This window comes from Scyliorhinus torazame, chromosome 9, assembly GCF_047496885.1.
Source record: "Scyliorhinus torazame isolate Kashiwa2021f chromosome 9, sScyTor2.1, whole genome shotgun sequence".
NCBI classification, from domain to species: domain Eukaryota; kingdom Metazoa; phylum Chordata; class Chondrichthyes; order Carcharhiniformes; family Scyliorhinidae; genus Scyliorhinus; species Scyliorhinus torazame.
This window is the reverse complement of record NC_092715.1, coordinates 117,328,738-117,354,801: the sequence shown is the minus strand read 5'-3', so window position 1 is coordinate 117,354,801 and position 26,064 is coordinate 117,328,738. Positions and strand designations below refer to the sequence as shown.

At 48.4% G+C, this 26,064-nt stretch overlaps 1 protein-coding gene across 3 annotated transcripts in view; it reads left to right on the top strand.

Moving 5' to 3' along the window:
* tmem232 (transmembrane protein 232) overlaps window positions 1-26,064 on the top strand; it is a 237,188-nt gene that overhangs the window by 38,389 nt on the left and 172,735 nt on the right. Inside the window, exon 1 of one of the 3 annotated variants that reach the window (XM_072516416.1) lies at window positions 13,007-13,089. The exons of the other annotated variants lie outside the window; for them this stretch is intronic. The gene's annotated coding sequence lies outside the window, so the exon portion shown is untranslated. Of the gene's footprint in view, window positions 1-13,006; window positions 13,090-26,064 lie in introns of those variants that run through there. 3 annotated transcript variants of the gene reach the window in all.

Here is a 26,064-nt window from a genome sequence, read left to right as displayed (position 1 = left end):
GCGGAGGATCCTTTGGAGCAGCGGCAAGGAAGGCAAGCTCAAAGCAAGATGGCGTCGGAAGGTGGCCGTTTGTTATGGGGCCCAGACCAACAAGAGTTCCTGCGGCGCTGTGTGGAAGAGCTGAAAAAGGAATTGAAGAAGGAGTTGTTGGCCCTGATATTACAGGCGATTGAAGGGCTAAAGGAGGAGCAGAAGACTCAAGAGCAGGAGCTTCGGGTCGTGAAGGCAAAGGCTGCTGAAAACGAAGATGAAATACAGGGCCTGGTGGTGAAGACAGAGACGCACGAGGCGCAGCACAAAAGGTGTGTGGAAAGGCTGGAAGTACTGGAGAATAATTCGAGGAGGAAGAATTTAAGGGTTCTGGGTCTTCCCGAAGACGTAGAAGGGGCGGACGTCGGGACATATGTGAGCACGATGCTTCACTCGCTAATGGGATCGGAGGCCCCGACGGGCCCTTTGGAGGTGGAGGGAGCTTATCGAGTTATGGCGCGAAGACCAAGGGCAGGAGAAATACCTTGAGCCATAGTGGTGAGGTTTCACCGCTATAATGACAGAGAGATGGTCCTAAGATGGGCGAAGAAAGCTCGGAGCTGCAGGTGGGAGAACGCGGTGATCCGTGTATACCAGGATTGGAGTGCGGAGGTGGCGAGAAGGAGGGCAAGTTTCAATCGGGCTAATGCGGTGCTTCACAAAAAGAAGATCCAGTTTGGAATGTTACAACCGGCGAGATTGTGGGTCTCACACCAAGGGAAGCACCACTACTTTGAGACGGCAGAAGAGGCGTGGACATTCATTGTGGACGAGAAGCTGGAATAGTCTGGCGAGAGAAAGAACTTTTGGGACAAAGTGGTGAGGTGATTATGTGGGGCGACGAAAAAAGGGGGGGGGGGGAGATGATTTTTCAGTTGTTAATCTTGCGATCCTGTAACTTTTCTCTCTTCCCCATGATGGAGGGGGTCATTAGGGGCGGGGCCGAGTGGGAAACGCGGGCTTTGTTCCCGCGCTATGGTAATTATGGCGGGAACAGGGATGCAGGAAGGAGGGGGCCTCGCACAGTGGGGGCCGAGGACAAGGGGGGAAGCCGAGGTCAGCCAGAGTTCTCTGACTTCTGGGAGCAACATGGGGGGTGCAATTACGCTAGGAAGGGATCTAGCGGAGGGGGAGGGGAGGGGGGGTTAACTGGGTTGCTGCTGCTAAGGCGAAGGGGGAGCTGTTATGGGATGGGGTGGTCGAGGCGGGAGGGCGCCGTCGGGGGGATACACGGGTACGTGGGAACCGGGTGAGGAGCTGGGTTAAAAAAGGGGATGGCTAGTCGACAAGGGGGGGGGGGGGTAAAGAGCCCCCCAACCCGGTTGATCACGTGGAACGTGAGAGGGCTGAACGGGCCGATTAAAAGGGCACGGGTACTCGCACACCTAAAGAAATTAAAGGCAGATGTGGTTATGTTGCAGGAGACGCATCTGAAACTGATAGACCAGGTCAGACTACGTAAAGGATGGGTGGGGCAGGTGTTTCATTCGGGTTTGGATGCGAAGAACAGGGGGGTGGCTATCTTGGTGGGGAAACGGGTACTGTTTGAGGCAAAGACCCTAGTGGCGGATAGTGGGGGTAGATATGTGATGGTGAGTGGCAGATTGCAAGGGGAGGCGGTGGTTCTGGTGAACGTATATGCCCCGAACTGGGATGATGCAAATTTTATGAGGCGTATGTTGGGACGTATCCCGGACCTGGAGGTGAGAAAGTTGGTAATGGGGGGAGATTTCAATACGGTGCTTGATCCAGGGCTGGACCGATTGAGGTCCAGGACCGGGAGGAGGCCGGCAGCGGCCAGGGTGCTCAAGGACTTCATGGAGCAGATGGGAGGGGTAGACCCCTGGAGATTTAGTAGGCCTAGGAGTAAGGAGTTCTCATTTTTCTCCCATGTCCACAAAGTATATTCACGGATAGACTTTTTTGTCTTGGGAAGGGCACTGATTCCGAAGGTGACAGGGACGGAATATACGGCCATAGCTATTTCAGACCTCGCTCCACATTGGGTAGACCTGGAGGTAGGAGAGGAAAAAGAACAGCACCCACTCTGGAGAATGGATATGGGCTTATTGGCGGATGAGGGGGTATGTTTAAGGGTGAGGGGGTGCATCGAAAGGTACTTGGAGCTTAATGACAATGGAGAGGTTCAGGTGGGAGTGGTCTGGGAGGCGTTGAAGGCGGTGGTTAGAGGGGAACTGATATCCATAAGGGCACATAAAGGGAAACAAGAGGGTAAAGAAAGGGAGCGATTGCTGAAAGAACTTTTGAGGGTGGACAGGCAATATGCGGAGGCACCGGAGGTGGGACTGTACAGGGAAAGACAAAGGCTACATGTGGAGTTTGACCTGCTGACCACGGGTAAGGCGGAGGCACAGTGGAGGAGGGCACAGGGTGTACAATATGAGTATGGAGAGAAGGCGAGTCGGCTACTGGCCCACCAATTGAGGAAGAGGGGAGCAGCGAGGGAGATAGGTGGGGTGAGAGATGAGGAGGGAGAGATGGAACGGGGAGCGGAGAGAGTGAACGGGGTGTTCAAGGCATTTTATGAGAGGTTATATAAGGCTCAGCCCCCGGAAGGGAAGGAGGGGAATCCAGCATCCTGGATTGTTTCACAAAGACAGGAGGTGGTGTTCTCTGATCCTGACTCTAAGTGTTGATGCCGTCGTAAACGCCGTTACGTTTTACGACGGCGTCAATAGGCCCCCAGGAGCAGCGATTCTGAGCCCGTCAGTAGGCCAGCATGGCACTGAAGCGACCCACACCACTCCAGCTGCTGCTCCGACGTCAAATTGGCGGCGTGAATCTGCACATGTGCGCTGCGACTGGTGCGAATGCGCGCATGTGCGCTGCGACTGGTGCGATTTCACGCATGCGCGGTGGCTTCCTTCTCTGCGTCGGCCCCGATGCAACATAGTGTAGGGCTACAGGGGCCGGCGTGGAGCAAAAGAGGCCCCCAGCCCGAAAGGCCGGCCCCCCAATCGGTAGGCCACAGCGGAGGCCCCTCGGCACCCCCCCTCATTCCCCCCCCCCCCCAAGGCGGCACCCAAAAGGATGCACGCTGAGGCCCCGCCGGGTAAGATCACACATGGATGGCGGTAGCGGATCTCGGATTTTTTTTGCGGTCACTTGGCCCATCCCGGCACACAGGCCGGCCCAAAAGAGGCCGATCCTTAGTGCGCAGGGCCTTCTTCGCTTTTGCGCCCTTTTGGACGGTCCTAACGCCAGCTCCAATGGATCAATAGGGTTTTGATCACCCTCATTGATCCTGCCCAATTAAGGGGCGGATACTCGGTGGCTGGGCAGGTCCCAGCTGTCATTGTTTCAGGCACGTTGGCCTTTCCAAATAAGGGGAAGTGGCGCCGGTTAGTCTGCTACTGTTGTAGTTCCTTGATTCAAACTCTATTGTCCTGAGGGAAATGGTGACTGACTTTTAATTGGTGCAAGTTTTGGTGAGGTCTGGCTTCTTTGCACAATACACAGAGGCTGTGTACTTGTCTGTGTCCACGTTGACCACAATTCCCATGGTCCTTTGCAGGTGACCATCTTGGATGGATGCAGGGTGAGTGACCCGGCGGAATTCCTGAGGTTGAAGAAGGTGAAATTCGCCTTGAGTGGGTCGGCATATGGGTTCACCCGGAGGTGGAAGCCATTTATTGATTTCTTAAAGGAGGTTTTAGAGGTCAGCAAGGGGATTCGTGGGCGGGGGGTGGGGTGGTGGGGGTAAGGACGAAGGCGGGATGTGAGGAGGGGTTGGCAACATGGGAGAGGGCAGAGTGGCTATTGGTTGTTTAGTGAGTTGTTTGGTAGTTGCTTTTGAGTTGTTTGGTAGTTCTTCTGATTCTGTTTGTAGATTTGAGAATGCCTTGAATAAATTTTTTTTTAAAATCCTTCAGTTAAGAATTGCCATAATTCCTAACTTGCCTGTTCTGTTCTAAATTGGAGGCATTCCAAAAGGTACGGGACCCTCTCTCAAATTTATCTGTTCTGCTATATCTAATTTGCTCCTGCAAGATTTTCCATAAGTTAAGTAGCACCGTCATGAACTCGTTATATGTTATCGTGTGCATCATTTTACAATGTTTATAATGCCTTATCCTTTTCAATCCTATTCGCTAGCTTATCTATTCATTGTTCTTTTTTATTGTATAATCGGAGACACCAAGTTTAATGATTAAGCGGAACCAATTGTGTTGGGGTTCTCCTGTCTTTTTCTATATTCATGTATGCAGAAGCAATTTTGAGGGCTTGTTGAGTTATTGTTGAAAATGAAAAAACTCTCATAAATTTTTTTAAATAAAAAACATGAGAAGGTTAGAAGGTGGGAAAGAAAAAAGAAAACAAATAGTCAAGAAAGAGATGGAACAGTTCGGAATGGTCAGGAAATTTCACCTCAGATCAATAAGGAAGGTGCTGAGAGTGGAAGTGACATTCAGAGGCCGAAATGTTTCCATTGTAACAAAGTGGGACATATGCAGGCAGATTGTTGGAAATCTGCCGATGGCATCCCCTCGTGCCGTGTTCCCCAGTGCTGGAGGGTGTGGTGCATGAAAAGTCCTGTAGACATTGATGTGAGCCGAAGATTCTGCCACTGGAAAATATGCCATTGGGTAGGATGGGGACTGGGGGGGGGGGGGGGGAGCTGAATCTCATCCAACATTACACGCCTTGGATGTCTGGCATGTTGACTTCTTTCTCCATTGTAAATATTGATGCCAAGTATTTATTCAGCGTGTATTTCTTATTGATTCCCTGTATGGTTGAATCTATTCCTGGAGATATGGTCACATGACATTCAGCTTATTATGTTATATATCTGTGATTTCCTGAGGATGTCAATGATTGAAGGGGGGGTCCAGTGATGATACCTCTTAAAACTGAATAGCTAGGATGCCACTAGAGTAGTTTTACATAAGTTACTTTATTAAGGATTGAGATGAATTATAGGAAGTGTACGGAGTAATCATTATTAACCATTAAACATGTATTTTTAGGACATAGCAGTAATAAGTAATCAAATGAGATTTAGGATAGCTAACTTGACCAAAAGGACGTCAATTCTGATATCCTGTCTTTGTGAAACAAGCCAGGATGCTGGTTTTGCTGTCCTGTTTCTCACAGACATTGAGTGCACAGCAAATTACTAGTAAACATAGCTGTCAGGATGAGGATCAATCATGGGCTGCTCGCAATTCTACTGGGTGAAGTTTAAACATTGCTTGCAATTCTATTGGATAAGTTTAAACGTAGCAGCTTCAGGGATTGGATCGCGTACAACTGGGGTGGGCTATTGATTTTTGAAAATTGTATAAATACTATGTTCTGGTCTTTGTTCAGCAGAACAGATCTTGGCAGCTATCTAGGTCTCTTCTCCGTGTACACGTAAAAGCTTGATTAAATAGCCATCTTGTCCAGATTGTCAATGTGCCTTTATCTCTCTGTGCTGAGTTGAGCCACAGGGAATAACTCCACATGGAAGCTGACTCAATACACAGGTCTTGAAACTGCTCCTACAATGACCACCATCAAAAGTGCGTAGACTTACCTCAGTGCGGAAGGCCAGTTGTCTTCCTCATCATTAGGCATCTCCAGCTGTAATTGCTTGCCTTACAACTGGCAATAAAGCAACCAAAGCAGATTTCTACAGATATGGTGGATTTCCTCGTGACGGGTCTTACCTCAATGCTATAACTTCACGTGAACTGCAGATTGGATAGTGTATTTCCAGAGAATAACGATAGTGTAATAAGTCCATGGAGGCAGAAGTCCTTTCACCAGAATCCTTGTATTAACAAAACCAACAGCAGTACGACCAGGTGCATTCAGCTTGCTATCTACACTGGGAGTGCAGAGGATCTGACACTCCCTGTTATATACAAAGAAGAGGTTCCCTGATTGGGCCACTAATCTGGGAACTCGTATTCCAATTGGCCAATCTCAAAGGCCTGGTCTAAGTCATTATATGGGACCATCAGACAGCCACAAGGGAAGGGCTAGGGAAAGTTGTTTGATTTGGAGTGCTTCGTGAGAGTACCTTTAAGACACGGGTGTTTATCAAATAGTTATAGTGGATGTACCTTTAAGAAATGGATCTTTATCAAATAGCTACAGTGATGTCAGGATGTGGGGGAGCTGTGCTGTCTGTCTGCTTTTACTTTCGTTTTTGAGCTGGCAGCTACAGTGTGTGTTTAGATTTGTTTTCCGAGTTGGAGCTGCATCCAGCCAAACAGGGTGTAATTTTGATCTCTCTGCATGAAAAGAATATCTTCAGATCACTTGCTAATTTAAAAGTGATAACTGCTGTCAGTAGAGAATTTAAATCTGCTGTCTTTGTTAAAGAGGGTATTTGTCTTATGTTGCTAGGAAAGATTAAGGGTTACTTATAGAGTACTGTATTCTTTGGGGGGAGCATTTGAGTTGGTAGTTGGTAAGATGTTTACTGTGTGTTTATAAAATGTTAACTGGATTCATAAATAAACATTGTTTTAATTTAAAAGTGCTTTAGATCTCTGTTGCATCACACCTATAGAGTGGGCCCTTGCGCTCCCACAACCAGAATCTATTAAAAGTTGTGGGTCAGGTGAACTCAATGATACTGTTGCTCTATTAATAATGTTGGTGAACCACAAGCCTTCCCTTATATCGATCAAATGACCACACAACCAGTTAGTTTTAAGTATTTCCTTAACTCTTCCTCCCATATGGTGCATTGCTCTTCTCTGTTGGTCGCTGCGACCTTGGGTTCCTGTGGATTCATCAATCTTTCCATTGCTTTAGTGGCCATTACTTCTCTTATCTCTTGCTCTACTTTTTATTTGGGACAGGGGAATAAGGCGGCAATTTGAACAGCGGGTACGGCTAAGCTATTTTACAGCTCACAATCCCTCGATAGTTGTACACAATTCTAACGAGTTTACCTTACTCTTCCTGTTAGGTACGCATGTGGGTTAGTACACACTTCCAAAATTCGGTTATTTGGTCAATATGGGACTTGCACTTGTGGTTCTTTCTCTTTATCACAATTGGATTCAAGGTTTGTGGGTTCTCTCGGAGTGACAAAGTCACTTCTAATCGAATCCCATCAGAGTCGCCAATAATGTTGGTGAACCACAAGCCTTCCCTTATATCGATCAAATGACCACACAACCAGTTAGTTTGTCCAAAAGATGGTTTATTTACATACACAAGAGTTATCTCGACATGCAAACACAATATCTACCACGAGTTAAACTACACCTATCAGCTACAATAACCTATACTTAACTTGAGGGCGACCGGCACTGTGCAAATGGATAAGGCCTTTATCTGGATTTCACATGGCTGGTTCGAAGAAAGTGGCTCTGTCTCTGCTGGGCTCATCCATCAGGTAACGATTGTTGGGCTTGAACTTGGCTGGCTGTTCCTGCTGCAATTGGGCTGGCACAGGCCGGATCCAAAAGAGACAGAACACATGGCTGTGCTCTCTTTTATCCCTCTGTGATTTTGTGCTCTTTGGGGCGGTCCTTAACCTTGGATCCAATAGTTCGACAGGGCTCTGATCATTGTCTTCGATTTCGGCCAGTAAAGGGGCGGGTGCCTTGGTGGCTGGGTGGGTCCTTAGCGGTCATTGACCTTGGCAGTTGGGCTTTCTGAGTAAGGGGAGTGACGCCGATCAGTCTGTGGCTGTACCAGTTGCTTGATTGGAGTTCTATTGTCCTGGGAAAATGGGCCATTAAAATGCAAACGAGCGGGGGTTTCGATCAGGCCTGTTTACCTGTGTTTCAGATACACATAGGCTCTATATCTGTCTGAGTCCTGGGTTCACAAGGTCAGACTTCTCCCATCGGATCCCAGGATCATCCAGCCGTAGCTGCTGACCGAGGAAGCGAGGGAAATGCAGGCGGTCTGCAGGTTAGACTGAAGCAACGCGGTTTCAAGACCCCTCTCTCCAGCATACTCCTGGCAAATGTCAAAGCGATCGAAAACAAGCTGGATGAACTTAACGCCAGACTTACCTCTCAGAGGGAATTAAGAGACTGCTGTGTGCTCTGTTTCACAGAGACATAGCTCACCCCGCCTCACCGGACTGTGCCATACAACCTGAAGGCTTCTCAATTCACTGGGCGGACCGCACGGCATCACCAGGCAAAGCGAAGGGTGGAGGGGTGTGCCTCCTCATCAACTCCTCCTGGTGCTTGGATGTGGCGACCCTGGCGACCTACTGCTCCCCGGACCTGGAATACCTGATCGTGAAGTGCCGCCCATACTACCTTCCACATGAGTTCACTTCAGCCATTATCACAGCGGTCTACATCCCACCCCAGGCAGAAGTGAAGAAGGCGCTGGACGAACTGTACACAATTATAAACAACTACGAAACAGAACACCCGGAGGCCTTGTTCATCGTGGCCGGAGACTTCAACAAGGCCAACCTCAAGAGTGTACTGCCAAAATTCCACCAGCACATCTACTGTCCCACCAGGGGCGACAACACTCTTGACCACTGCTACTCAAGAATCAAGGGCGCCTACCGTTCCATCCCCCGATCGCACTTTGGGAAATCTGACCATAAGACGGTGCTCCTTCTCCCGGCATACAAGCAGAAACTCAAGTGGGAGAATCTAGCTAAGAAGGCCGTGCAGTGCTGGTGTTGCTCGTTGTGTCTTTACTTAATTTGCTCTGTTTTATAACCTTTGCTCTAGAGTCGCCAGGTATCTTTATGATACCACCACGAGGTTCAGGTTCAAGTGCTGATCAATATCTCAATACACCAGTTAGTAAGTTTCAAATCAAAACACATTTAGTATACACAGTCAATCACTACTCATGTATAAAACTCTACTTACTAGACTATCTCTAACGCTAAGAGGGCTAGACTTTTAGCTTTGGAACTGGCCCACCAGGTCAGGGGAACAAATGGCCTTTCGTTCGATTCTGAGTCTGCAGGCTTCAAAGCTGGTATGGACTGGTAGCTAGGAGCGCCTATCTCGTAGCGTGCGTTGACTGGAGACTTACTTGGTTGGTGTAGCGACTAGGCAGGTCACTGTCAAGGGTTGTTTCGAGCTGCTGAGAGACCCTGCCAAGAAGGACAAATTGAACTCGGGGACTCTATTTTATAGTCCCCAGGGGCTTCGCACCCTTTTGGGAGGACCCCGTACCTGGTTCCAAGTGATTGGACTAAGTTCTGATCACTTGGATCGATTTCTCCAATACTGGAACTGTTCCCTGATCGCTGGGCGGTTCCTAAGTGTCCGTTGGCCTTCCTTTGTCTTGGCTCCTGCTGGTGCCGAGGAGTCTGTCTTGGCCTTGTTTATCTTAACTGTTTCCCATTGGTCCCGGGGATCGCTCAGCAATATGTAGATGGTTGTTAGTTTCAGTGATGTCTGAGTTCCTGCAAGTTCTGATATACAGGAAACTTTGCACCTGCTTGTTTTTCCTGCGTTTGACTGAATTTCCCTGTATTCTTAGCGGATCTCCATTTTAAAGTCGGGAAGTGGCCAACCCAGGTGGCTACACTGGTCCGAGGAAACAGACGAGCTCTTACGTGACTGCTTAGAGACAGTGGACTGGTCCATATTTAAGAACTCAGCGACCAACTTAAATGAGTATGCCACCACCGTCACAGACTTCATCAGCAAATATGTGGACGACTGCATGCCAAAGAAAGCAGTACCTACGTTCCCCAACCGGAAAGCATGGCTCAATCGCGAGGTTGACTCCCAACTGAAGGACAGATCTGAGGCGTTCAAGTCAGACGACCCTGACCTATACAAGAAATCCAAGTACGACCTCCGCAAAGCCATCCGAGATGCCAAGAGAGAATATCAAACCAAGCTAGAGTCACAGACAGACTCTCGGCGGTTGTGGCAAGGACTAAACAACATAACGGGCTACAAAGCGAAGCTGAGCAGTATCTCCGGCAGTAGCGCACCCCTCCCCAATGAACTCAATGCATTCTATGCTCGGTTCGATCAGGTAACCAACAATCTGCTGTCGAGTGTCCCAGCAGCCAATAACTCACCCATACCCACCATCACAGCTTCCGAAGTCAGACCGGCCTTCCTGAAAGTGAACCCTCGGAAGGCGACGGGCCCGGACGGGATCCCTGGTCGCGCACTCAGAGCCTGCGCGGACCAGCTGGCAGAGGTGTTCGCGGACATCTTTAACCTGTCCCTACTCCACTCCGAGGTCCCCACCAAGAAGACCACCACCATACTGGTGCCAAAGCAGAACCAGGCAACGTGACTCAATGACTACCGTCTGTTGGCCCTGACTTCAGTCGTAATGAAGTGCTTCGAGAGGTTGATCATGAAGCGCATCACCTCCATACTCCCAGCACGCCTTGATCCACTGCAATTCGCATACCGTTGCAACCGGTCCACAGCAGACGCCATTTCCCTGGCTCTACACTCATCCCTAAAGCATCTAGACAACAAGGGCTCCTACATCAGACTCCTATTTATTGACTGCAGCTCCGCCTTCAACACCATAATCCCAGCCAAGCTCATATCAAAGCTCCAAAACCTAGGACCTGGCTCCCCACTCTGCAACTGGATCGTTGATTTTCTGACCAACAGACAACAATCAGTAAGAATGAACAACAAATACTCCTCCACAATAGTCCTCAATACTGGGGCCCCGCAAGGCTGCGTACGTAGCCCCCTACTCTAATCCCTGTACACACACGACTGCATGGCAAAATTTGGTTCCAAATCCATCTACAAGTATGCTGATGATACGACCATAGTGGGCCGGATCTCGAATAACGACAAGTCAGAATACAGGAGGGAGATAGAGAACCTAGTGGAGTGGTGCAGCAACAACAATCTCTCCCTCAATGCCAGCAAAACTAAAGAGCTGGTCATTGACTTCAGGAAGCAAAGTACTGTACAAACCTCTGTCAGCATCAACGGGACCGAGGTGGAGATGGTTAGCAGTTTCAAATTCCTAGGAGCGCACATCTCCAAAAATCTGTCCTGGTCCACCCACGCCGACGCTACCACCAAGAAAGCACAACAGCACCTATACTTCCTCAGGAAACTAAGGAAATTCGGCATGTCCACATTAACCCTTACCAACTTTTACAGATGCACCATAGAAAGCATCCTATCTGGCTGCATCACAGCCTGGTATGGCAACTGCTCGGCCCAGGACCACAAGAAACTTCAGAGAGTCGTGAACACCGCCCAGTCCATCACACGAACCTGCCTCCCATCCATTGACTCCATGTACACCTCCCGCTGCCTGGGGAAAGCGGGCAGCATAATCAAAGACCCCTCCCACACGGCTTACTCACTCTTCCAACTTCTTCCATCGGGCAGGAGATACAAAAGTCTGAGAACACGCACGAACAGACTCAAAAACAGCTTCTTGCCCGCTGTTACCAGACTCCTAAATGACCCTCTTATAGACTGACCTCATTAACACTACACCCTGTATGCTTCATCTGATGCCGGTGCTTATGTAGTTACATTGTGTACCTTGTGTTGCCCTATTATGTAGTTTCTTTTCTTCCCTTTTCTTCCCATGTACTTAATGATCTGTTGAGCTGCTCGCAGAAAAATACTTTTCACTGTACCTTGGTACACGTGACAATAAACAAATCCAATCCAATCCAATAGCCTCAACCCATTCTGTCTTTATGGTACCTTTCAACCCTGTATGACATCCCAGAAACATGCTATTCCTTTGATTCTGACCTTTGTGTGTCTGGTAAGAGATGGCCTCGAGCATCACTGCAAATCCTTTAGTCCCTTGAAACCTACTATCTGAAATTCCCTATTTAAATCTTCCTGCCACTTTACCTCACTCAATTCTCCTTTAAAAACCCATTCCTTTGACCAAGCGTTTTTTATCGCTCGTAATTATCACTTCTTTGGTTTAGCATTCTTGGGATATTTTTAATAGTTAAAAATACAAGTTATATTTCAATTTGGAAATGAACAGTAGGAGGCAGTAAAGACAGATTTCTCACATTTGAAGAAAGAATTGCATTTATGTAATGCCTTAACTTCATTGAAGCCTACTTGTGACAATAAGTGATTATTATTATTATTTGAAACTTCACACAAAATCGATTGAATTTGTTAAAGATAAGGATGAACCTGCAAGATCAAAGGACTCAGAAAAACATTGCCTGTTTCTGAAAAAAGTAAAGTCGTCATGGTCCAGGATGACCATTGGCTGCTTTCCCCTTTGAGGGGGAGACTGACTGGTGGCGATTTAACCCGAGGATCACCACATTTAAGGCGAGGGACAAAGTTGAGAAGGCGGGGCTTTCCTGAATAACCTCAACCGGTACTGGAATTGAACCCGCGCTGTTGGTCTCACACTGCATCACGAACTAGCTGTCCAGCCAACTGAGTTAATAGTTGTCAAGAAAAGAGACGTTCAAAGAGTCGAAGCTCAGACTGCTGAAGTTAAAAGAACATTAAATCCCCAGACTGACAACAAAGAGTTTAAAACAGCTGGAATCGAATTGAAGCTGCCTGAATTAAACCTTCTGGCAGAAACTAAGCCACAGATGTCAAAGCAGAATACAGCAGTGACACTCCAGGTTGATCGAAAAACAAAGGACGGTGGTGCTTTAAAATAAATGACTTGGCTGTAACTAATACTGATCCAAGTTGATCTATGAAGAAGACTTTGAATTCTGAAATGGAAATTAAAATGGCAGAATGATAAAGCTGCTGCTCTGGTGAGAGAAGAGGTGAGCCAAGTTCATGCTGAGTGGAAATTTTTTAAACTAATTCATGAACTGACTAAAAAATATTATCATGCATTTCAGCCGCAATCCAAGACCAGTGAGCAGGCTGCCTTCACCTCAGCTTCAGCCAGCGTAGAACTGGCTAAGGGCAGAGGTCATCACTTCTGTCATTGCATTGGCCGGTTAACTTGGGTGCTTCTGATTCGTGCTTCTGTAAATTGTTACATTTTAATTACATTGGGTGTGTTGATGTGTGGTCCCAGATGTGTGAGCTTCTGTTATTTGATTGCAGAACAAGGGAGAAGTGGCAAAGGGAAGTAATGGTCTTGACTGGGGACACTGAGACTGCTTGGAGAGATGTGTGCCACGTATTGCTGGTACGTGTGGAACAATTCAAAGTTATGTGTTAGATGTGTTCTCATAATCAGAGTAAAGTGAATACCAGAGAATGCAGTTTGCTGGATCAATAGCTTTCAGGTGCAATATACCTGCATCAGATGTGCCATAGCCCTCACATCACCCTGATGAGAGCCTTAACTCCTTTCACAGGTTTGCTGACCACCCTGCACAGCACTGGGCAATGTTCTGCTTTGCATCCTCCTCCTCTGATGAACTATGTCGATCTAGCACTTCACTCTCTTCAATATCAAAACCTTTCAGGAGGGCCATGTTATGGAGTACACACAGCAGACCACTGTCAAATCTCAGACTGGAAGAACAATACCTAAAGTCGCAGATTTAATTGAAGGAACCACATCATTTAATCTGTCATGCTGCCTAACTCCTTAAATATGCCATCTAACCTTCAAATATCCCCTACCCAGGTCAGGTGATCCTATATGTAGTACAGAGTGTACCTTACATTATCTTATCCAAGTACTGGATGATATGCCATCAATTAAGATGGAAAACGCAGAGTGAATTAACTATGGCTTTAATTGACTTACAACAGAGCTGACAGCATGCCCCAGAATGAGGCAGTGTGAGAGGTTGGCAGCTTATATACCCAGGCCCTAGGGGGAGGAGCCACGGGCAGAGCCAAAACCGTACAACATGTAATATAGTGGCAATACTGTACAACACGTAATACTGTGGCAGCACAATACAACACAGTGGTTTCACCACATTGGATAATGTCCAATGCCAACATTGATGTAGCTCAGCTCTGGCATTTTGATAGATATTTTGTATCCAAATAGCAGCTCCACAGTGCTCTTTCCCATCAAAGTGTGCAGAGTTGCTCTATACGTGGCCTGATATGATAGCAATGCCTCCTTCCAATCCATGCCCTCAACCTGAGCAATCCTCATAATTTTTCCTAAGGATTGGTTTTGTCGTTCTACTTCTACATTTTCTTGTGGTCATTTAGGAATCACTCTGTGATGATGAATGCCTGTGACTTGCAATTTGCAAATATCTGTGAAATAAATTGTGACCATTGTTTGAATACTGAGTGATAGGGAGACTGTGCCTTAGAAATACTTCATTAATGCACACTGTTTTCTTTATTTCATTGCAACTACTAATAGTAATAGCTGTAGTAGTCAATACCACTGCATGAACTCTCCCAATGGAAATGGGATTAAGAAGTCACCTGCTGTATCCTCGTGTGGTACAGCCAGTAACAGTGTGCAACATACTGGTTACTGGTTCTGGTGGATTTGGTCTGCAGACAGGTTGACATCCATGGCATGTTCAGTTAAAAACCCCACCACATCTTTCTCCATACTTTGGTTTGTAAATTCTGCTTTAGTACCAACCACTACCATTGATCCAAAGAATCCCTACAGTGCAGAAAAAGGCCATTTGGCCCATCACCTGCACCAACCTTCTGAAAGAACACACCACCTAGGCTCACTCGGCCGCCGTCCCATCTAACCCCACCTAGCCTGCACCTCGTTTGGCACTAAGGGGCAATTTTAGCCTGGCTAATCCATCTAACCTGCACACCTTTGGACTGTGGGAGGAAACTGGAGCACCCGGAGGAAACCTATGCAGACATGGGGAGAACGTGCAAACTCCACACAGACAGATACCCAAGGCTGGAATCGAACCCGGGTTACTAGCACTGTGATGCAGCAGTGCTAACTATGCCACCTTGCCACCCTGGTGACCAAGTGACCTTCATGAGTTAGCATTACCAATCTAGGCCAAAACCTCCGTGGCACTACAAGTCTGTAGTAGGGAGAAAGCAGGATTAGGCTATTGAGTTAGATGATCAGCCATGTTCATGATAAATGGCTGATCAGGCTCGAAGGGCCAAAAGGCCTCCTCCTGCTCCTATCTTCCATGTATCTATGTATGTGAATCTGCTGTCACTGAAAACACTCTTCCTAGTTGTACATATGATGTGGAGAGGCCGGCGTTGGACTGGGGTGAGCACAGTAAGAAGTCTTACAACACCAGGTCAAAGTCCAACAGGTTTGTTTCAAACACTAGCTTTCGGAGCACGGCAGAAGGAGCTATGCTCCGAAAGCTAGTGTTTGAAAACAAACCTGTTGGACTTTAACCTGGTGTTGTAAGACTTCTAGTTGTACATAGTTCATCTTGTGTAGCAATTGTATGCCTTGAGTGGGCAATTCTTAGAGTTTCCAGCTTGGATTCTCTGACTGATATCATCCAATTCTGGATCTTTTTCTGATTCTCTTTCAATCTCTCTAGTTGTCATTGCTTTGGGTGTGGCATGAACACCCACAAACTGCACAAATGATTCATTCCTTCTCTGGTGAGGGTTTGTGTGCTTGATCGTTCCTCAGTAGTCAGCAATGTTCATTTTTCCAGCAATGTGAACCACCGTATACATGTACTGTTGAAGTCAAGAATATAAGAAATAGGAGCAGGAGGAGACCACATAGCCAATCGAGCCTGCTCTGCCATTCAATACAATCATGATCTTCAACTCAATTTTCCCACCTACTCCCCACATTCCTTAATTTCCTGAGATCAAAAATCTGTCTATCCCAGTTTCATAACACATCTTTTGATTCTGGCACATGCTGTAATCTGGAGAATAAATAATTTCAAATGTCTTGTGATCCGTAAGTAATCTAAACTCAATGACAAGCAAGGATGCATGGAATCTTTCACATGCCCACACCAATCCCAGAGCCTCTTTCTCTGTCCACATTTGTCAGAGATCTGCTTTACCTGGGATTAGATTTCCCTTCAGCATGCATTTGCACCAGCACTGCTCCTCATTCTACTGGAGTAGCATCTGCTCAGACCTTTCTATAGGTATGTCAGGAATAAAAGAATGACCAGGGTAAGAGTAAGGCCAGTCAAGGACAGTAGTGGGAAGTTGTGTGTGGAGTCCGAGGAGATAGGAGAGAACAAACAAGAACAAAGAACAAAGAAACGTACAGCACAGGAACAGGCCCTTCGGCCCTCCAAGCCCATGCCCGACTAAACTACAATCTCCTACACTTCCTGGGTCCCTATCCCTCTATTCCCATCCTATTCATGTATTTGTCAAGATGCCCCTTTGATGCACGATCAATTACACTCAAGACGAAGTGATTTCATAACTGAAGGCTTTAATCGACTAGAACTTGTTTCCCAGCAGCTTCGGTACAGAAAGTGAAGGCTGCTGGGACGGCACCGGTTCTGATAATCCGCCTGTCAGGGCGGAGCTACGTATCAACAGCCAATGGTAAACTCCTAGGTTTAACCAATGGTCATCAGTCTCTTAGGTACCGCAATACCTGATAATACCACATTCACCCCCTGTTAAAAAAGAGTCCGGCTGGGGTCGTGGCCAGTGGTAACAGTCGCCTTTAACATGGTATGATCAGCTATGGAGGTACGGTGATATCTCCTTACAGGGCTGTCGAGAATATTTACAAAGTGTTCGTTCACGGTCAAAGTCACAGCGAAGCAATCAGTCGATCGAGTGGCCTGGTCGTCCTTCTGGATCGTCTGGGCTTCGGTGGTGATTCTGGTGGGGGTCCAGGTGGTTGCGACTTCGGAAACGTGGTTTTGGCCTCCCTGGCAGCTTCGTCACCCCTAGGCGGCGCTGTTGGGGGTGGGGGGCGTCTGTAGGGGGCGTCGGTGGGTGGGCGGGCCTAGGCAGGAGCAGTGGGAGTACTGACCCTCCAGTGAGTTGCTGTGGGGGTCGTTGGGGGTGGGGGTAATGGTTCGGGTGCGCGTGGGGTTCCGGCGGGCGGCAGGTCCTGTAGGGAGACCGTATCTTGCCGGCCGTCAGGGAACGCCACGTAGGCGTACTGGGGGTTAGCGTGCAGCTGGTGGACCCTCTCGACCACCGGGTCCGACTTGTGCGCCCGCACGTGCTTCCAAAGCAGGATGGGTCCAGGTGTCGCTAGCCAGGTTGGGACCGAGGTACCGGAGGAGGACTTCCTGGGGAAAACAAGGAGACGTTCATGAGGTGTCTGATTGGTAGTTGTACAGAGCAGCGACCGGATGGCGTGGAGGGCCACCGGGAGGACTTCTTGCCAGTGGGAGACTGGGAGATTCCTGGACCGTAGGGCCAGTAGAACAGTCTTCCAGACCGTTCAGGTCTCCCTCTCCACCTGTCCGTTTCCCCGGGGGTTGTAACTGGTCGTCCTGCCTGAGGCAATGCCCCTACTGAGCAGGAATTGACGCAGTTCGTCGCTTATAAAGGAGGACCACCTATCACTGTGTATGTACGCGGGGAAACCGAACAGTGTAAAGATACCCTGGAGGGCCTTGATGACGGTCATGTCTGGGCAGGGGATGGCGAATGGGAACCGGGAGTACTCGTCAATCATGTTCAGGAAATACGTGTTGCGGTCGGTGGAGGGGAGGGGGCCTTTGAAATCCATGCTGAGGCGTTCAAAGGGACGGGAAGCCTTTATCCGGTGCGCCCTCTCTGGCCGGTAGATGTGCGGTTTGCACTCCGCGCAGATTTGGCAGTCCCTGGTTACTATCCTGACCTCCTCGATGGAGTAGGGCAGGTTGCGGGTCTTGATGAAGTGGAAAAAACGAGTGACCCCCGGGTGGCAGAGGTCCTCGTGGAGGGCTCGGAGGCGGTCCACAAGTGCCGCGGGACAGGGCATCAGGAGGCTCGTTTAGCTTCACCGCACGGTACAAGATCTCATAGTTGAAGGTGGAGAGTTCTATCCTCCACCGCAAGATCTTGTCGTTTAATCTTGCCCCGCTGTGCATTATCGAACATGAAAGCAACCGACCGTTGGTCCGTGAGGAGAGTGAATCTCCTGCCGGCCAGGTAATGCCTCCAATGTCTCACAGCTTCAACTATGGCTTGTGCCTCTTTTTTGACTGAGGAATGGCGAATTTTGGAAGCATGGAGGGTACGGGAGAAGAAGGCCACGGGCCTGCCCGCTTGGTTGAGGGTGGCCGCCAGAGCTATGTCGGACGCATCGCTCTCGACTTGTGTTGCTAATTTTCTCCTTGGTTCAATTGCTCTGTTTTATTACCTTTGCTCTCGAGTCGCCAGGTATCTTTATGATACCGCCACGAGGTTCAAGTCCGAGTAATGATCAATAATCCAATACACCGATTAGTAAGATTTAAATCAAAGCACATTTATTATATACAGTAATCGCTACTCATGCACAAATTCTACGTCTAAGCTACTTCTACAACTAACAGGCCTATACTTAACTTTGAACTGGCCCACCAGGTCAGGGGAACAAATGGCCTTTCGTTTGGGCTCTGAGTCTGCGGGATTCGAAGTTGGTACGGATTGGTAGCTAGGAGCGCCTATCTCGTAGCGAGCGTTGAATTAAGACTTACGAGTTCGATGATCACTGGAGTCACTGCACCGGTCACGGTCAATGTTGGTTCGTTGTTGCTGGGTGACCCGGGCAGGAAGAAGAACGTGAAGAGAGCGAAGAGGTGAAGAGAGCGATTTGAACTTGGGGCTCAATTCTTATAGTCTCCAGGGGCTTCCCGCCTTTCGGGGCGGACCCTGTACCTGGTCCCAAGTGATTGGACTTTGTCCCAATCGCTTTGTTCGATTTCCTCCAATACTGGAGCGGTTCCCTGATTGATGGGCGGTCTTGAGGTGCTCGTTCACCTCCTTTGTTTTGGCTCTTGCTGGCGCCGAGGAGTCTGGCTTTGCTTTGTGTGTCAAAATGTTACTTATTGTTCCCGGGGATTGCTCATCAGTATGCAGATGGCTGTTCACTTTGTTATGCTGATGGCCGCTGGTATCGATGTTGGCTGGTTTTTGCAGAGGTAAATACACAGCAAACCTGCAGCTGCTGGTTTTTGTCTTCTTGGCTGACTTTCCCATCAGCCTTTGCTGTTCACCATTTTAAATCGGGAGTTGGCCAATTTAAGTGGCTACACCTGGAAGGGGAGCGACTCGTCGATGGCGCGCATCGTGGCCTTTGCAATTCTGCTTTGATGCAGCTGAAGGCCTGGTGGGCCTCCATCGACAGGGGGAAGGTTGTGGACTGGATTAGGGGACGGGCTTTGTCTGCGTAGTTCAGGACCCACTGGGCGTAGTAACTGAAAAACCCTAGGCAGCGCTTCAGGGCCTAGAGGCAGTGAGGGAGGGGGAACGCCATAAGGGGGCGCATGCGCTCAGGGTCGGGGCCTATAACTCCATTTCGCACTACGTAGCCTAGACTGGCTAGACGGTCGGTGCTAAATACGCATTTATCCTTATTGTACGTTAAGTTAAGGATTTCCACGGTCTGGAGAAATTTGCGGAGGTTGGTGTCGTGGTCCTGCTGGTCGTGGCCGCAGATGGTGATGTTATCCAGATACGGGAACGTTGCGAGTAAGCCGTACCGGTCAACCATTCGGTCCATCTCTCGCTGGAAGACCGAGACCCCATTAGTGACACCAAAGGGAACTCTTAAAAATTGATAGAGCCGCCCATCTGCTTCGAAGGCAGTGTACTTGCGGTCACTATTATGGAGGGGTAGCTGATGGTAGGCAGACTTGAGCTCCACCGTGGAGAAGACCTTGCATTATGCGGTCCTGTTTACCAGGTTGGCTATACAGGGGAGAGGGTACGCGTCCAGCTGCGTAAACCTGTTGATGGTCTGACTGTAGTCAATGACCATCCTATGTTTCTCCCCGGTCTTTACCACCACTACTTGAGCACTCCAGGGACTGTTGCTCGCTTCGATGACCCCCTTCCCTCAGCAGCCTTTGGACCTCTGACCTGATGAAGGTCCGGTCCTGGGCACTGTACCGCCTGCTCCTGGTGGCGACGGGTTTGCAATCCGGGGTGAGATTCGCAAACAGGGAAGGCGGGTCGACCTTATGGGTCGCGAGGCCGCAGACAGTAAGGGGTGGTATAGGGCCGCCGAATTTAAAGGTAAGGCTTTGCAAATTACATTGGAAGTCCAACCCCAGGAGGGTAGCCGCGCAGAGGTGCGGCAGGACATAAAGGCGGAAATTGTTCAAACTCCTGCCTTGGACGGTGAGGTTTGCTAGGTAGAACCCCTTTATCTCCACCGAGTGTGACCCGGAGGCCAGCGAGATCCTTTGGTTTACAGGGTGGGTAACAAGTGAACAGCGCCTTACTGTGTCGGGGTGAACAAAGCTTTCCGTGCTCCCAGAGTCAATCAGGCAAGACGTCTCGTGGCCGTTGATGAAGATCGTCGTTGTTGCTGTTGCGAGTGTCTGAGGTCGACTTTGGTCCAGTGTCACCGAGGCCAGATGAAGCAGTTGCGAGTTCTGATCGGGCAGCATGTAGTCGGCCGTGCTGGGGGCCTGGGGCCCCATCCAAGATGGCGTCTCCCATGGGTCGCACATGGTGGCCGGGGATGGACAAGATGGCGGCGGGGTGGACAAAATGGTGGCGCCCACCCGTCCAGCGTGGTGTCCGGGGGGCAAGATGGCTGCGCCCGTGGGTCGCACGTGGCCCTAGGATAGGGGGGTGGCGGTGAGCGCTGGCCGGTCGCGGCCTGAAGGGGGGTTACCGCGGCGGTCCTGAGTCACTGGAGACCGCGGCCACGCTGCGGGCCTGGCAGACCCTCACAAAGTGGCCCTTCTTGCTGCACCCTTTGCAGGTGCAGTGCGGGCCGGGCAGTGCGGGCGGGGATGATTCGCCTGCCCGCAGAAGAAACCGGGGCTCGGCAGCGTTAGCGGGCCATCTCGCCGCGCAGGCCTGCGGGGTCAGGGGGAAGGTCTGTGGGGCTGCCGCTGTGGGGTGCCACGCAGCCCAGGGGGCCGCCACGCGGTCGGGCGCGTAGGACTGCGCGTTTTGGGAGGCTACGTCCATGGACCCTGCCAGGGCCCATTCCTTTCTAAGTCCCAGGCTGTCCTTTTCTAGGAGTCTTTGGCGGATCACTGAGGAGGTCATACCTGCTATGAAGGCATCCCTGATTAAACGTTCCGTGTGCTCGCTCCCCGAAACTTGCGGGCAGCCACAGTTTCAGCCCAGCGCCAGTAGCGCCCGGTAGAAATCCTCCAACGATTCCCCGGGGCTTTGCCATCTAGTTGCAAGCAGGTGACGTGCGTAGACCTGATTTACAGGGCGCATATAATGTCCTTTTAACAGTTCGATCGTGGCATCATAGTCCTCCGCCTCCTCGATAAGGACCCTTGAGTGCAGGAGGTGCATTTTCTGTCCTTCTGAGGGGGTGCCTCCGGCCGTCTCGAGGTAGCCTTTAAAGCACACCAACCAGTGTTTAAATATTGCAGCCGAGTTCTCCGCATGGGGGCTGAGTTGTAGGCACTCCGGTTTGATTCGGAGATCCATCCTTCCAGCTTAAGTCTCGTCGATTAAATTGATGCACGATCAATTACACTCAAGACAAAGTGATTTCATAACTGAAGGCTTTAATCGACTAGAACTTGTTCCCCAGCAGCTTCGGTACAGAAAGTGAAGGCTGCTGGGACGGCACCGGTTCTTATACTCTGCCAGTCAGGGCGGAGCTACGTATCAACAGCCAATGGTAAACTCCTAGGTTTAACCAATGGTCATCAGCCTCTTAGGTACCGCAATACCTGATAATACCACACCCTTAAATGTCACTATCGTCCCTGCTTCCACCACTTCCTCCAGTAGCGAGTTCCAGGCACCCACTACCCTCTGTGTAAAAAACTTGCCTCGTACATCTACTGTAAACCTTGCCCCTCGCACCTTAAACTATGCCCCCTAGTAATTGACCCCTCTACCCTGGGGAAAAGCCTCTGACTATCCACTCTGTCAATGCCTCTCATAATTTTGTAGACCTCTATCAGGTCACCTCTCAACCTCCGTCGTTCCAGTGAGAACAAACCGAGTTTATTCAACCGCTCCTCATAGCTAATGCCCTCCATACCAGGCAACATTCTGGTAAATCTCTTCTGCACCCTCTCTAAATCCTCCACATCCTTCTGGTAGTGTGGTGACCAGAATTGAACACTATACTCCAAGTGTGGCCTAACTAAGGTTCTATACAGCTGCAACATGACTTGCCAATTCTTATACTCAATGCCCCGGCCAATGAAGGCAAGCATGCCGTATGCCTTCTTGACTACCTTCTCCACCTGTGTTGCCCCTTTCAGTGACCTGTGGACCTGTACACCTAGATCTCTCTGACTTTCAATACTCTTGAGGGTTCTACCATTCACTGTCTATTCCCTACCTGCATTAGACCTTCCAAAATGCATTACCTCACATTTGCCGGATTAAACTCCATCTGCCATCTCTCCACCCAAGTCTCCAAATGATCTTAATCCTGCTGCATCCTCTGACAGTCCTCATCGCTATCCGCAATTCCACCAACCTTTGTGTCATCTGCAAACTTACTGATCAGACCAGTTACATTTTCCTCCAAATCGGCGCTAAATGAATATTTCTCGTCAGTATTCACACAGGAAAAAGACAATGTTGTCGAGGAAAATACTGAGATACAGGCTACTAGACTAGACAGGTTTGAGGTTCATAAGGAGGAGGTGTTAGCAATTCTGGATTGTGTGAAAATAGATAAGTCCCCTGGGCTGGATGGGATTTATCCTAGGATTCTCTGGGAAGCTAGGGAGGAGATTGCAGAGCCTTTGGCTTTGATCTTTATGTCGTCATTGTCTACAGGAATAGTGCCAGAAGACTGGAAGAGAGCAAATGTTGTCCCCTTGTTCAAGAAGGGGAGTAGAGACAATCCCAGTATCTATAGACCAGTGAGTCTTACTTCTGTTGTGGCAAAGTCTTATAAGAGATAGGATTTATAATCATCTAGAAAGGAATAATTTGATTAGGGATAGTCAACACTGTTTTGTGATGGGTAGGTCGTGCCTCACAAACCTTATTGAGTTATTTGAGAAGGTGACCAAACAGGTGGACGAGGGTAAAGCAGTTGATGTGGTGTATATGATAAGGTTCCCCACGGTCGGCTATTGCAGAAAATACGGAGGCATGGGATTGAGGGTGATTTAACAGTTTAGATCAGAAATTGGCTAGCTGTAAGAAGACAGAGGGTGGTGGTTGATGGGAAATGTTCAGCCTGGAGTTCAGTTACTAGTGGTGTATCACGAGGATGTGTTTTGGGGCCACTGCTGTTTGTTATTTTTATAAATGACCTGGAGAAGGGCGTAGACGGATGGGTGAGTAAATTTGCGGATGACACTAAAGTTGGTGGAGTCGTGGACAGTGCGAAAGGATGTTGCAGGTTACAGAAGGACATAGATAAGCTGCAGAGCTGGGCTGAGAAGTAGCAAATGGGTTTAATGCAGAAAAGTGTGAGGTGATTCGTTTTGGAATGAGTACCAGGAATACAGAGTACTGGGCTAATGGTAAGATTCTTGGTAGTGTGGATGAGCAGAGAGATCTCGGTGTCCATATACATAGATCCCTGAAAGTTGCCACCCAGGTTGATATAGTTGTAAAGAAGGCGTACGGTGTGTTAGCTTTTATTGGTCGAGGGATTGAGTTTCGGAGCCACGAGGTCATGTTGCAGCTGTACAAAACTCTGGTGCGGCCGCATTTGGAGTATTGCGTGCAGTTCTGGTCGCCGCATTATAGGAAGGATGTGGAAGCATTGGAAAGGGTGCAGAGGAGATTTACCAGCATGTTGCCTGGTATGGAGGGAAGATCTTATGAGGACAGGCTGAGGGACTTGAGGCTGTTTTCGTTAGAGAGAAGAAGGTTAAGAAGTGACTTAATAGAGGCATACAAGATGATCAGAGGATTAGATAGGGTGGACAGTGAGAGCCTTTTTCCTCGGATGGTGATGGCTAACACGAGGGGACATAGCTTTAAACTGAGGGGAGATGGATATCGGACAGATGTCAGAGGTAGGTTCTTTACTCAGGGAGTAGTAGGGGCATGGAATGCCCTGTCTGCAACAGTAGTGGACTCGCCAACATTAAGGGCATTTAAATGGTCATTGGATAGACATATGGATGATAATGGAATCGTGTAGATGGGCTTTAGAGTGGTTTCACAGGTCGGTGCAACATCGAGGGTCGAAAGGCCTGAACTGCGCTGTAATGTTCTATTGTTCGTTGGTGCACTTGTATCATAGTATCTCAGGGTTCCAGCATTGTCAAACTGTCTTTCAAAGCTTCAAAAGCAACTTTCTCGTCTTCAGCAAATCTGTTCATTTGTTTTTGTCAACTTCTTTAGTGGATCAGCTAGGGCAACGAAGCTTGGGATATGCTTGACACAACAGTTCACATATCTCAGAAAACGTCTCACTTTGCTATGGTTCTGGTATTGCTTCTGTCATGTCTTTTCTGGATTGATTGCGCCACTTGCAAGTTTGTGCCTCATGAACATTAGCTCTATCATGCCCAGAAAGCACTTTACTGCATTTATTGTAAGTCCTGCTGACTGCAATTGAACAAAACCAAATTTCAGCTTCCTTGAATCAGGATGAAGCTCCAGCTGGTTATATACTTTAAGTCTAATTTGGAAAATACATTGTTTATTGACAACTCTTGGAAGAGTTTGTTCACAGTGGAAATTCTCTTACTATTGCTTCAATCGTCTGTCGCATATTATCACAGAGCCTGACATCACCATTTGGTTTAAGCGTGACCACAACAAACCTCACACACAGTGTTGCCCTTCAACTGGCTCTATTGCATCCTGGTCGATTAGCTCCTTGATCTTTGCATCAACTTTCACTCTCAGACCAAAATGTATTCTGTGTACGGGCTTCACATTCTCGTAATCTCACTTGTTGGTTGCGTAACTTCCAATTCCTTGAAATGCTGGTCAAACTCCTCTCTAAGCTTCTATTATGATCCCAGATGAGAAACCCAACAATTTTCAATTTGGAGAACTGTGAGGAAAGGTATCTTTCAGGAGTATCCTCAGGAGTAACCAATAGGTATCTTTTATGTCAAACAAATTTTAATTTAAACACAGAATCAATCACATTAGCAACAAAGTAACACTTTCACAGTTAAAACAGTTCTTAAATAAAAGGGGAAAGAAAACTTGCTCCCTACACCTGTAACTATAGATATATGCCAATTAAGCAAACCAATATAGTTAAAAGACCACTTATAAATAAAGCTAACTATCAGGTTTAATTGCTTTTCTCTGTGCAAATACCTCAGAGAGAACTTTCCAGGACCAGCTGAAACCCTGTCTTGTCAGAATAAAAACCTATGGCAAACTGCAAAACTACAGATAGATCTGGCTCCACCCTTTAATTACATCAGAAGGCATTCTTCGGTCTCCTCCCACTAATGTGTCACAATTCCAGCGCCTGTTTGGGTATTCAGAGGGAGAATCCAGAATGTCCAAATTACCTAACAGCACATCTTTCGGAATTTGTGGGAGGAAACCGGAGTACCCGGAGGAAATCCACTCAGACACAGGGAGAACGCGCAGTCTCGGCACAGACAGTGACCCAAACCGGGAATTGCACCTGGGACCCTGGTGCTGTGAAGCAACAGTGCTATCCTTCATAAATTATCTACACCCCAGGCATCCTCCAAAATCAAAACAATGTTCCCCATTACAGTCATCTATCTGTAAACAGGTAAATGGTTAAAACCAATGATTCCCTCACTTTATGACCCCTTAATCACAGCTTTTGCAGACATACTGCATGTATATATCTTAGACCAGAGATTTTAATAACATTACTGAAACAAATATACAATATAATATTAACAATATAATATTAACAATTTCCTACATTAATTGCACTTCACATAGAATTTCACAGAATTCACTTTCAATCCAATTCAATCACCTACTCAGCAATAATCGACTCATCAATGTGCAGTTTGGTTTCCAGCAGGACCACTTAGCTCCTGACCCCATTACAGCCATAGTCCAAACAAGGACAAAATAGCTGAACTAGAGGGCAGAACGGTGGTGCAGTGGTTAGCACTGCTGCTTCACGGCAACGAGGTCCCAGGTTCGATCCCGGCCCTGAGTCGATTGCCGGCCCTGGAGTTTGCGTGGGTTTTGCCCCCACAACGTAAAGATGTGCAGGGCAGGCGGGTTG